Raw genomic sequence first — 13302 nt, forward strand, 5'->3', positions numbered from 1 at the left:
ATTAGATGCCTTCCGTTCTCTGATATTTATCTCAGGAGTTCAAGTGGAGGGTAAGTTAAGAGCCTGGATCCCTGAGCCAGAACCTGGGTTCAAATTTCAACGCTGCCACTTCCCAGCTGTAGAACCTTAATCCTTCTGTGACTCAGCTTCCTTAAAATGTGGGCCCTACCTCATCAGGGTCGCTATAAATGGCTAAACTTCTATAAAGTGCTTAGAACAGTATCAGGCATGAATAACACTAGCAGCAGTGTTTGTTGAACAAATGAAATGGCCAGATTTAACCCCCATGGCAACCCTCCAGGTAGATTTTATTACAATCAGCATTTATATTTGAGGACACTTGAGCACAGAGAGGTTGAGACACATGCCCAGAGTCACACAGCTGGTCTGTGGCAGAGCTTGGATTCAAATCCAACAGTGCAGCCCAGAACCGAGACTTTGTGGATTGTGTCCTCCCTCTGAGATTAGGATGGATCTTGAGTCCACAGGCGGGATACCAGCGTCAGGGCCAGAGGCTGGTTCTGCTTCCAGCCTGCACACCAACTAGCTTTGGGCATCGGTTTTCGTATCTGAAAGCAAGATGGTTCTACTGATGCTGTAGGGGGCTCCTCTGGTGTCGTGGCTCTAAGAGGCCAGGTAGGCCCGGTTTCTGGTCCCATCCTGGTCCCAGGCCCGGCCTCGGGGACAAGGAAGGAGCCGGGGTTGGGGGGTGGCAGCTGTCCCAGCACAGGGTGGACCAGTGGCGGCTTTCCGGCCTGGCTCCCTGCACGTGCCAGCGGCCCAGCCAGGGCCTGGGCGACAAGACAGGCACAAAAATGATCTGAAGTGGATCTAATCGTTCCTCTGGTGCCTGCCAGCTCTTGTCAAGTTAACGGTTCCACCTGCTTCTCTCTGACATGACAGTCTGGATGCTTCAAGGCAATGGGGCTGGAGGAGGACCCAAGTCCTGGACTTGGCCCAGGGTGGGCCTCTCCCAGAACACCTGCCTGAACCTCCATCCCTGACTCCTTCACCTTCTCTGCGGGACCCAGTGAGGGGGGCAGGCTCGGAGGAGCCCTTCCGACATCCTGTAGTTTCCATAAGGCCTTACCCCGGGCACGCGTGGGGGGTGGGGAGGAGTCTCCGTCCCCCTCCTCTGTGGCCTCCTCCTTAAAATGATTCAGGATAGAATCCCCGGGGGGGCTCTGATGGTGCTTGGGGCAAGGTTGGGAAGGGAGTAGCCTGGAGCAGAGCAGGCCCCAGTCCCAGGCCCTTGAGCTCCGCCCCGCGCCCACCTGCTCACTCCTCAGCCTTCCAGGCAGGCTGGGCTCTCCCCAGTCTGGTCACCAGCTTCAGTTCAGCCCCGCTCTGTGTATCCCTCCCCTAGGACCCACACAGGTGCAAAGGGCCTGGACTTCAGACCAGCGCAGGGAAGTGTGCTGCGGGTCTGTGGGGCTGAGACAGATGAAAGTGAAGGTCATGGAATCCCCAACGCCATGCTCTGAATATCATGTTTCTCCGGCTCTGTCGGGTGCATCAGGATGTCCATGCGGGCTGTTTTATTAAAGATCCCTGGGCGTCAGCCCAGACTTCTGGAAGCAGAATCTCTGGAGGGCAGGAATCTGATTCTTAAAAAGTTGTGCAGGGGATTGGTACCCACGTTAGAGCCCGGCTTCTCACCTGGCTGCACGTCAGCATCTCGCGGGAGTGGAAACAGCACCCGTGTCCGAGCCTCAGCCCCAGACCAAGGAAATCAGCTTCCATGCTGGGCATCAGGCATCAATATTTTTAGAAAAATGATTAAAATGTGCAACCGGGGTTGAGAGCTATTGCTTCAGCATTTGAGAACCACCTGGATCTTACCCTGGAAAAAAAAGAAGCAAGAGACCCGGGCTCAGCTGGGACCCTTCAGGTCAGATTCCCCAGGATCCAGTCAACCACCCACTGCCAGGCCCGTTTAAAAGAGTAAAGGAGCTTTGGGAAATCGATGCTACTCCTCCAGCTGAGGAGGGGCTTCAGGAAGTTGGAGGTCAAGGCCTTCACCTGGACAGAGGCAACGGCCTGGGGGCATGTTTAATTGTCAGACTGGGGCAGGACGCTACTGGCATCAGGTGGGTAGAGGCCAGGGTGCCACCAAACATCCTACAGTGCGCAAGACGGCCCTGCAACAAAGAATGATGCAGCCCCCAACCTCCACGGTGCCAAGGCCATGGACCCCTGGTGTAGAGAGGATGAGGGAGGGGTGCTGGGGTGCTGGGACGGGAGGAGGCCTGAGCTCAGTGGGGTCCTGGCTGAGGAGGCTGAACCTGGCCCTACGAAAGGGGAGGTTTCTGGAAGTCTCACAATTGTGACCAAAGAATCAAAGCACGGGAAGGGGTCTGCAGGGATGAAGGGGCAAAGGGGAGAAGAAAGGCCAGTGGGGGAAAGGAAAAAGTTAAGCAAAGTGGGCTACAGTTAAAGGGGGCTGGAAGCCCTTTTGCTAATGAGCTGCGCGTCAGAGCTTGTCCTGCCTTCCTGCTGGCACATCTGGAGGAAACAGAAACCAAATCCTTGTCCTCAGGAGCCTCCGGGTTGGAAAAGGAATCAGTGGCCCAACAGGGAAGACAGGAGCCCATACCCCAGCTGGCCGGAGAGAGGTCCCCACGCGGGTTGCCTGGGGAGGTTCCCAGTGGGGACGGAGGCTGGGACAAGGCTTAGAGGGCATGGCATTTAAGGAAGCACCTGCCTCTCAGGGGCTGCCCCTCCCTTGCACAACCCTGAGAGTAAGAGCCTCCTTAAATGCTGTGCCCCAGGGGCTCCCCTTTTGCTCTTCCCCTCCCCCTAGAGTCTACTCTGAGTTGGGGGAGGGGGTGGTTTCCTTTGTGTTTCCACAAGTAAGAAGAGTCTCCTCTTTGACGTGCATCCCTTGTCCCTTCAACAGCCCTTGAATAAAATACACAAACAATGAACGTGACTCTGGGCAAAAATGACCTCCCCTAATGATCATCTGGCTCTCTTATGGCATCTTCCCACCATCTTTCTCCCCTAACCTGCCCTCCCTGCCCCTTCTCGGTCTTAGCTGGTGACTTGGCCTCTTTCTGCACTGAGTGCACCTTGTTAGGAATTTGGAAGGAGGAAGGGAAGACCCAGTGGAAGGAAGCCTGGGTGGCGACCCCCCCCGTCACCATGTACCCATCCCTGGATGGTGCCCGGAACCCCAGCCCATCTAGACAGCCTCAGTGACAGTGCCTCTCAAAGGCAGGGTTCGGTGGTCCAGCCCCCTACCTCCACCCCGCACCAGGCCGAGCATGGATGCCAGGTGGGTAGTCAGAAAACACGTGGGCTAACTCCTCGGGAGTTGCAGACTGAACCCCCAAGACAGCAGCTTCTCTCGGAGGTGTCTGTGGAATGAAACAAGCCTCTGTCAAGCCTCCTTTCCAGCAGGATGTCTGAGAAAATCCAAAGGGATGCTCTTTCCTGTGTACAGGGGAGGGGCTGTGGGAGGGGTCTGGTCCGGTCTTCCCAAGCCACCTGGACCGGAGCCGTTGAAGATGCCCCAGAGGTGCTGTACCCAGGGCGCTGATGACCTCGATTTCCTGGCTGTCTGCCTTCCCTGGCCCACGCTGAGATGGAGGCGACTTGGAGCCGGATGAGGCGAGGCATCTGTAGGCGACCCAGCGTCAGCTCCCAGAGACGCCCTCCCTCTGGAGCCTGGGCAGGGTGGAGCCGCTTGGTGTCGTGAATGTCTGGCGCCTGGCATGCTGTGGCTTCTCCTTGGTTTTAAGGCGCCTGCCAGGAACAGAGGGAGGACTGGTGAGCCGAGGTGCAAGATTGCAACCGTGGTTCCATTTCTCCCACCTTCCTGCATCCTCACCCTTTGCGGCTTCTCTCATCCAGAGATGGAATCTATCTCCCACCTGCATGAGTTTCCCGGGGCGGCTGTAAGAAATCATCGTAAACCGGGTGGCTTAAACAACAGAATTTATTCTCTCATTGTTCTGGAGACCGGAAGTCCAAAGTCAAGGTATCAGCAGTGCCAGGCTCCCTCTGAAGGCTCTAGGGGAGAATCTCTTCCCTGCTTCTAGTGGCTGCCGTCAATGTCTGGTGTTCCTTGGCTTGTACCTGCCTCACTCCAGTCTTTGCCTCCAACTTCACGTGTCTTTCCCACCGTGTCTCTCTGTCCCTGTGTCTTTTCTTCTTCTAATAAGGACCCCAGTCATTGGATTGATGGCCCACCCTAAATCCAGAATGATCTTATCTGGAGAACCTTAATTACATCCGCAAAAATCCTACTTCTGAATAACGTCACATTCTGAAGTTCCAGGGGGAAGTGAATTTTGGAGAAACACTATTCAACCATCTTCTGACTCTGAACTGGCCTTGTATCTTGCTTTGGCCAATAAAATGCGGTAGAAGTGACAATGTTCAGATCTAAGGCTGTGAAGTTTCTGCTCTTGCCCTCTGAACCCCGAGAGCACCCGTGGACAAGCCCAAGGAAGATGAGACGCAACGTGGTGAGGGGCTCCCATCATCCCTCATGGCCTGGCTGAGGCCACTCTGAACCAGAGTGCTCCTGGCTAAGCTACCCAGCTGAGCTCCTGAGCTCAGGGAAGCCTGGTCCACATCAGTAGAAGCTCCAGACCAGCTGAGCCCAGCCCGGCAGAATCAAGACTGAATAGTTAATGTTTTAAGACACCAGGTTCGGGGTTATTGGTTACACAGCAACAGGTGACTGATTCCCAAGATGTGATTGGTTCCAGGCCAGTGGAGGAAGGTGGTGCCATTTCTGGGGACTGCTGAGTGTAACGAAAGCTAGTGGCTTAAGAGCTGGACCATCCGCTGGTGAGCTGGTAATCTGGACATCTTCTGAGCCACCCTCAGAAATAGTAACCGATGCTACTGAATCCACCAGTGTGTTCACACCCATGCAACTTCCAGCATCCCTCCGCAGTCACCTTAATGTGGAGTCACGCACACAGTGGTGCCTATTAAAAGTATGGAGGTGGTGGTGGCAGTGGTGATAGTAACAAAAGCCAGGGTCAAAGCCGCCAAGATTCAGGAAGAAATGAGTAGTCGCTGCCCACCAGCCTCTCCATCTTTTGGAGCGTGAGAAATGTTCTATTCCTTCTGCATCCCAAAGTCACTTGGACACCGAGAAGCTGCCAGTTTGAAATCCCGAAGATGGGACACTCCCCCCGACTTGGCCAGGGACACCGATTAAGAGCCCAAGAGCCAGCCATCAGCAGGAACCTTGAACATGCTGGCTGAAATTAATCACTTGCCTTGCAAGGGTATTTATTTCCTCCTTTATACCTGGAGAGAAATGGGCCGTGAACTGGAGATTTCCAGAGCAGTAGCCTGAACTTTTTGTCTGAATGGGAACAACTTTCTTTTAAAGTGCAACATTTGCTCTGTTCAATTCCACCGTTAAAGGACCATGGCCAGTTTCCTGCAGAGCTGGGATGTCCGTTTTGCCTAAAGAGTGAGCGTGCGGGTAATTTACTAACCTGGCAGTGAGGAGGCAGCTGGAGAATTGGAGCAGCATCTTTCCCTTCTAGCTCTTAATGAGATAAGACAGGAAATTTGGGAGTGATAGATAAGAGACGGGCAGAAAGAGACAAGACAGAGTCAGGGCCAAAGAGATGGGTGGGATGACCCCAATCAAGAGAGGGTGCCTGCCCTTTTTAATGTGACATTAAAATAGGGGTGCGTTCATTCAGTCACTTTTCCACCAGTTTCATTCAACAAGTGTTTTTTTTAAGGGATCTGCTGAGCTCAAGGCTGTTGGATGGTATCGTCAAAGCAGATTCCAATCTTTGTGGGCTTGCCGGAGGAGGCATTTGGAGCCAGTTCTTAACCTAATTTTTAATGCTTCTGCCAACTGTTCCTTACCAAACTCATCCCCTCTCCCTCTGATCTTGTGGCTTGTTAAGTGAAGGAACGAATAGAATATGGGAATTAGTGCCAGGAGGTCGGTTCTTCCATTTACTGACTATAACCTCAGGTCATTGTATAGCCTCAGTTTTCTCATCTATAAAATGGGACTATCACCTAACTCCAGTGATCATCTTCAGAATTAAATAAAAGTGTGGGTAAGTCTTCTGGCACAATACCAAGCATACATGAGCTAAACACAAGTGCCAGTTTCCTCTCTCTTCCCAATCGACCTTTGCCAGGCTACATTGCTCTCTAAAATCTGCCCAGGAGTTTATCGCTTCCAGAAGGCTTCCTTCTGCCTAGAAGTTACAAAATTTGGGGTGGCCCGGCCCTTAACAGCACAGTGCAGTGTCTCAGAATGAGGGCTGGGGATCAGACTTTGAAATTCAAATCTTAGCTCCCAGCTGTGTGAAATTGAATGAGATATTTAACCCTTTTATTCTTAGTTTCTCATTAAAGACATAGTATCATTGCATGCTTCCTAGGGCATCAGGGTTAAATGAGGTAACCCATATAAAACGCTGTCCTGGGGACCAGGCACATAGTACGTGTTCAATAAATGACAGCTGTGAGCCCCCATTGTTATGACCCATGACCATGAATGAGGGTGGTTCCCTAGATGACAGGAAGTCTAATCCACAACTGCCCTTGGTAAAGAAATCTTTGTCCTTATTTGAAAAGCAACAGCAAATCACCCCTGCCGGAGCCCACGCGGAGACCACACCTTCCAAGCAGAAAGAGTTTTATATCCAGGCTTAATTTGCCCAATTACTCCACCTGCTTACAACTTAGGCTCTTCCAACACACACACAGAGTCTTTAAAGCGGGACTGTACTGGGGGAGGGAACAGAAAATGCTCATTTATCTATACACATGGCAGGGAAGAAACACTTTCCCTATCGGGCTCAGGAACGTACTTTCTGACCTCTTTATGCTGCAGCCTTACCTCCTCATTCTGTTCTACTTCCTTGAATTTCAGAACGACTTTTCATTTCCTGCAATAGCTCTGAGATAGATGGGAGGTGGAGGGGAAGAAGTCAGAGTGGATGAGCAGGATAATACCCCAGCAATACGCTTTCCAAACCCCAAATCAGGACCCACAGCCTGAGGGGATTTGCGTGTGAGCGTATTTGGGAGGTGGCAATCTAAGAGACATTGTTCGGTTGCTGAAATACTGGAATTTCAATGGTTTATGGGCACAAAGGAATAGTGTTCTTGAAATCAGAGCTGTTCTCAAAAATCCAGGGTGTGTGGGTACCATGGTAAGTCCAGGGAATTGAACCTTGAAGTTTTCAGTTTGCTGCAAAACGTAAAATCAGAAGCAAGTAACACAAACCAGTGGAAGTCTCTGGGGACCCAGTGAGAGCTGGGCTTGTCAGAGGACATATCGTTCTCTATCAGAGTCGCTCATTGCCCTGGACATCAATGATCAGTCATTATTATTTATTAATTAACTGTCATTAACTATTGGTGTGCTATTTCCTCATGGGTGTCTTCCCCAGCTTTATCCTGAAGGGCTGTGCAGTCTCACACTCTTAGTAAGAGTCTCAATATATTCGCTGAACGAATGAACAAATGTTTATCTCTGGAACACGCTCTTTATCTTGGAAGGAAGTGGGCAGGAGAGTCAGCACCGAGAAATCTTATTATCCATTTGGGCCCCCGAGTGGCTCGCTCTGCAAATGGCTGCCATACTGGAGGAATCCAACAACCACGGTGAACTGCAGTGGTATCACTCAGCGCCTGCCCCAAATCCCACAGCCTGGTGTACTGGGACTTCATCTATTTCCTTTTCTGGTTCCAGCGATGTAGTCCAACATGTACAGGATGCAAAAGGTGGTGGGGACCAGGACTCGGCGGGCTGGAGTTTAGCCTACTGTCCGCCCACTCCTGCCACCCCAGCCAGTAGGCAGCCAACAGCATCAGTGGTCTCAGCCCCAGCCTTCTTCTCCCTTGTGTCTTCTCCTCCCCGTCCTTGGATCGCATTAACACCTCATTCCCTCCTGAAGTTCTCCTCTGCGTCACGCCTCCTGCATGAGCTGTCAATCTCCATCAACAGCGATTCTCTAACCTGCCCCTTGTTGCAAAGGGATAGGGGAAGGAAGGGTGGATCTTGAATGCGGGGTGGGGAGAGGGAGGAGGGAGGACAAAACACATAGAATTATTTGAAAAAGCAATTATATTGAAACATGGTTATCATATATTAAAAAAAAACAACACACCAAACCTGTAGCAATTTGTAGTTTGAAAAACAAATGTATGGTAATTCATGTGCTCTTTCATTACTACATTAAAAACAAGATCTAGCTGCAGGTCTAATAACTACCATGGTTTCAAAGTAGTGATAAGCATAAATAATATTTTGAGATATCTGCCACAGCTAGAGTATGATATGAAAATATCTGTGTTTTCTGTTGGTGCAAAAGTTTCAAGTGCTGCTAATATCTCTGTGGTTTGTCACCTATATTCGCAGTTAAAGGAAATGATAACTTTTATTTAAGGTTAATGAAAATAAGGATGTATTTTTCCCCAGTTAAGTTCACAGACCCCCTGAATTCTATCATGGACCCCAGGATACAAGCCCCCATCAGGTAAGTGGATCTTCTGTGGTTTGTACATAGTGTCTGTTTACTTACTAGTTCCTAGTCACATCACAGAGAGCAGCCCCCTTAGCCTTGGGAGACCCCAGGAGGTGTGGTTGGAGGCGGGGGTGATAACAATTCCCATCATGGAAGAATGAATGAACTCTCCAGGTTATGGTTTACCTGCTTGATTCAAAGTAGATGCCAAGCACCTGAGGATAAAGACACAGGCTGCTCAGAGATCTGGTCTACCTCCAAGCAGTAGAAATATCTGTTCTCCTGAGTCCGGGGCCACAGGCAAACAGTGAGAGAGGGGTCTCCCTCTGTATCTGTCTCTATCAGCTCCCTCACTGGCTCCCCTGGGACCCTCCCTTCCTTGAGCTCCCACGTCCCAAGGGCTGCTGGCGGTTTCCGCACTACAGGGGGATATGCTTGTGTACTCTCGCATTCTTCTTAAAGCCATGCCCATGTCACGGAGCCCTCAACCCCTAGAGGCTCAGGGCTGGAGAAGACCTTCATCTTTTTAGTCCAGCTCTGTCACTTTACACCCAGGCAAATTTGGGCTCTGAGATGTTAAGAGGTTTGCCCGCCATTACCTGGCTGACATGGGCTCTACACCATGTTTTACGGTTTCCCATCCAGGGCTCTTTCCGTTCTGCCCTTGAGAAGCTGGGAAGGCTCCTGAGGGTGAGGGCGGGCAGCCTATTCTCTGAACTGGCTTTCTCTCCCTGTTAACTGCTCTGCTCCATCACCTGCAATGGTGTAACGCGTGGCATTTTCAGGACCCCCTCTCTGCCTGCTGTAGGAGCAGACCTACTGCTAGCTGCCCTCTGACTCTGAGCCCCCATGAAGAAGGACAGGAGCTCCCACGCCCTCTCCAAGGTGGAAGGTGGGTGTAGGAGTTTGGGAGAAGCCCGGAGACAGGTATCTTCTCAATCCCAACCCTCTTGGGAAACGGCTGCCTGGCAGGAGGTTGCGGATATGAGGGTCCAGCAGCCAGAGGGTGGTGGGAAGCGGGGACAGTGCCAGGGCAGCTTGGCAACGCACTGGAGCAGGACGGAAGGGTGAGAGGAGTTCCAGGCGGTTGGGCATGTCACATAATTGCAGGAGAAAAATTAGGCCGGAGCCTGGCTCTCTGTGCCTCTGTCTGAGTGATCATCGCCTTTATTATAAAACAACTAATTATTAGCCTGGCTCATTAGCAATTATAAATCTCTAACTCCAGAATTTCATTTAAAAAAATGACAAGTTAGCACTTCATTATTCTCCCAACTGCCTCAATCATGCATGATGTTAAGGGACCCAGTTCCCGTGGTTCTTAGGAGCAGTGCTGGCTCTCAGGTACCAGGGAGGGGGGGTCCCTGCTTTGTTTCCCATCCAGAAACCTGAGTGTCCCTGCCTGGCTGCAGTCAGATACCCTGAGATGTGGGGAGTAGAGAAATAGAGGCAAACTGTCCTCTCCTTGTGCTTTCCAGTAAAAATAGAAACCATACTTTTATTAAGCATGCCAGCTGCTTGGCACGCCGTATCACATTTAAATCTCTCCACAACCATGTGGAGCTGATATTATTCATCTCCATTTTACTGATGTAGAACCTAGGTCATGACAGCTGCCATATAGATCACAAGCCACCAGCTTGGGGAGTAAAGCCAGGTTGGCCTGACTCAAAGCCAATACCTTTAACCACTCTGGTCTGTTCAACCAGAAGCCTCAAGCTGGGAGAGGCTGGCTCTGATTAAGGAAGAGTTGTAGGTAGGTGATGGCCAAGACTGTCTACACTCCAATTCTCCCCCAAACTTGCTGGCCGAGGGAAAGATAGCCCACTGGATCCTGGTGTGTCTTATCGGTAAACGGTGAATGGGTGGGTAGGTGGGAGGAAGGAAGGAAAAACCCTTCCCAATTCCTAGTGCTGACATTTTTCATCATCCTACACGTAGCTTTCCTAGCTTCTTCATCCTTCCCCAGTCTTCTCCATCTTTTACCACTTCTTCCTCTTCTTGGGCAATACCTGAAAGATGTGATGACATAGAAGAGGTTGCTTGAGGACAGCACCTTCCGTTACGTACCCCTTCCCAGTTTTTGTGGCTTTCTCTTTTTTGGGTCTGAGGGAATGACTAGGTCAAGAAGAGCTGCCTGAGATGGAAGAGCCAGAGGTGGGAGACCAAGAGAAGACAGACCATGAGTCCTCAGACCCACAAGAGGGAGGAAACACCCACTTGGGCTCCTGGGACCCACCAGCAAGGCAGCGCAGCATGGTAAGAGGAGCCCAGAACAAGTGAAGGGTCCTGGTCTTGGCTCTGCCCTGACAGATCGTGTGACTTTTACAGGGGGAGTGTTTTCCCACCTGTAAAGTAAGGAGTATGGGTCAGACAATTCTTCCATTGCTGACTTGGATGGATGTTGCAATGGATGTTCCAGTGAAAAAACCTTCTGGTCATCACAACCAACAATTCAAACAGTACCTACAGGCTGAGGTAGGAAGCTAACACTTTAAAATACCCAGATCACAAAATTTAAAGAAATGAGTGATTTCCATGACTTTGTGTATTTGAACCCATGCAGTTATGTGGGAGTGGAGCGGATGGGGAGAAGGAAAGATAGCCATAGGATGGAAGAGTAACTCACGCCGTGGGTTCAAATCCCAGGTCTATAAGGACTCCAACAACGAATAGCTTAATAAATATAAGTCCCACCAGGATGCAATGCAGAGTCTGGAGGATGTACTATGGATGAAGCCCATTCCTCTCATCCTACAGACCTAGGAAGGCTTCCCAAAGGATGTGAACCCTCCCAGTCAGGGCCAGGTGGGCAAGCAGGTCAGCTAAATAGGGCAGATGTCCAAACGCCCGATCCACAAGGCTCAATAAAAGTCAGTAGAATGTCACCAAGAGAGAAATCCAGGGAGGGTGGAGGGAATCCTGTGACAAGCAGCTTGGGGAGGCTGGGCACAGTTGAGTGGCAATGATCATGAGACTGCTCTCTAAGGAGGGGGTGCGGTTCCCTGCAGGACTTCTGCATCACTGAGGGGCATGTAAGTCTGGGGTCAGTGACAAGTTGCCACAAACGGTCGTGATATGGGCTGACACTCCTTAAATGCTCCACGTGTATTAACTCATTTAACTTTCACAAGAACCCCGATATCATCCCCATTGTACAGATGGGGAAACTGAGGCACACGGCGTGGGAGCAGGGTAGTGAGGATTTGAACTAGATGGTCTGGCTCCAGGGTCCCCTGATCTTCACTACTAGGCTCTGCTGTATCTTTTTTTTTTTTTAAATAAATTTTATTTATGTATTTATTTTTGGCTGCGTTAGGTCTTCGTTGCTGCGTGCAGTCTTTCTCTAGTTGTGGCGAGCGGGGGCAACTCTTCGTTGCGGTGCGTGGGCTTCTCATTGTAGTGACTTCTCTTGTTGCGGAGCACAGGCTCTAGGCACACGAGCTTCAGTAGTTGTGGCGCACAGGCTTAGTTGCTCCGCGGCATGTGGGATCTTCCCAGACCAGGACTCGAATCCGTGTCCCCTGCATTGGCAGGCGGATTCTTAACCACTGCGCCCCCAGGGAAGCCTTGGCTGTGCTGTATCTTGATGAGGGAGCTGAGCCCTGCCTGGGAGAAGGGCAACGAAGGGGGCTCTAGTGGCAAAATATTGGCTTTATATTGTGCTAATACCGGCTGATATCTGCCAAGGTGCCCACACCTTCATCAGAGCCTACTCCCCTCCCACAAGATGCTCCTGGAGATGAGGGGTCCCGAGAGGAGAAGTGAGCTCCTGGTGGGTCTTGACCATCCCTGAATCCCCAATTCCCAGCAGTGTCCCATCAGCCTGGGGGTGCAGGATGACATGGAGCACAGCGTCCTCTGCTGGTCGGAACAGGAACATATCCTGGGAGAGCCCAAGCCAGAAGGAAGCCCAAGCTGATTGGCCCTCTGGAATAATGTTCTATTAGAGAGAGGCTCCGAGAATTCCTGGGGCTTCAGGAACAAGGAGAAAGTGGGGAAAGGGATAAAGATGAGATGATCCCACTGATCCTCAAAGGTGTATCCTGAGTTCAGGACTGACAGCCAGGGAGGGTATCCCAGAGTCAGGTCACCCAGGCCAGGGGGCGGCGGATGTTCTTGGCAGAGAAGAATCTGTTTCTCAAGCATGAGGACCAAAGGCGACCTCCATGTGACTCGACTTAGCGGAGTGGGGAGGGGTTGCTGGTGTTGACAGTTGATCCCTAGAGTTTGGCAAGGGCCACGCAAGTGACCCCTGAGGGTTATAAAGACACCAATGGGTGAACACCATAGGCGAGACTCTGACCCGGTCAGGATCAGCCAAGTGGGCCAAAGTGGACCTGGGTTGCCTCTCCACCTAGTGAGCTCCCTGTCTGCCAAGGTATTCAAGAGAGGCTGGGTGACCCCCTGGCAGGAATCAAGTGCTAGAAAGGGGTAGGACCACAACATGATAACCAACAAACGGATAAGTTGGATTCCATCCACAGCCCATTTTCCCCTAAGGAACAGAGAGGTTAAGTAACTGCCCAAGGTCACACAGGGCTGGGGCTCCCTTTGGGCTGAACCCGACTGCAGAGCCCAAGCGTTTATAGCCGTTCTTGCCACTCCCTCTGTATGGCCACCTCATTCTGGGCTCGAAGGGTTTGGCCCACCCTGAGATGCTTGAGTTCTGTTAGAAGACCCCCAACTCCCCGGAGACCCTGCCTTCTGTTAGAAGACCCTCCACTGCCCAGAGACCCCAGCCCCTTGCTGCTGCCTCCCCCCCGCCCTCACCCCAGGCTGCTGGCAGGGTTCTCCTTATTGGGAAAAGATGGGGACAGCACTCCCT

This window comes from Balaenoptera musculus, chromosome 20, assembly GCF_009873245.2.
Source record: "Balaenoptera musculus isolate JJ_BM4_2016_0621 chromosome 20, mBalMus1.pri.v3, whole genome shotgun sequence".
Taxonomy (NCBI): domain Eukaryota; kingdom Metazoa; phylum Chordata; class Mammalia; order Artiodactyla; family Balaenopteridae; genus Balaenoptera; species Balaenoptera musculus.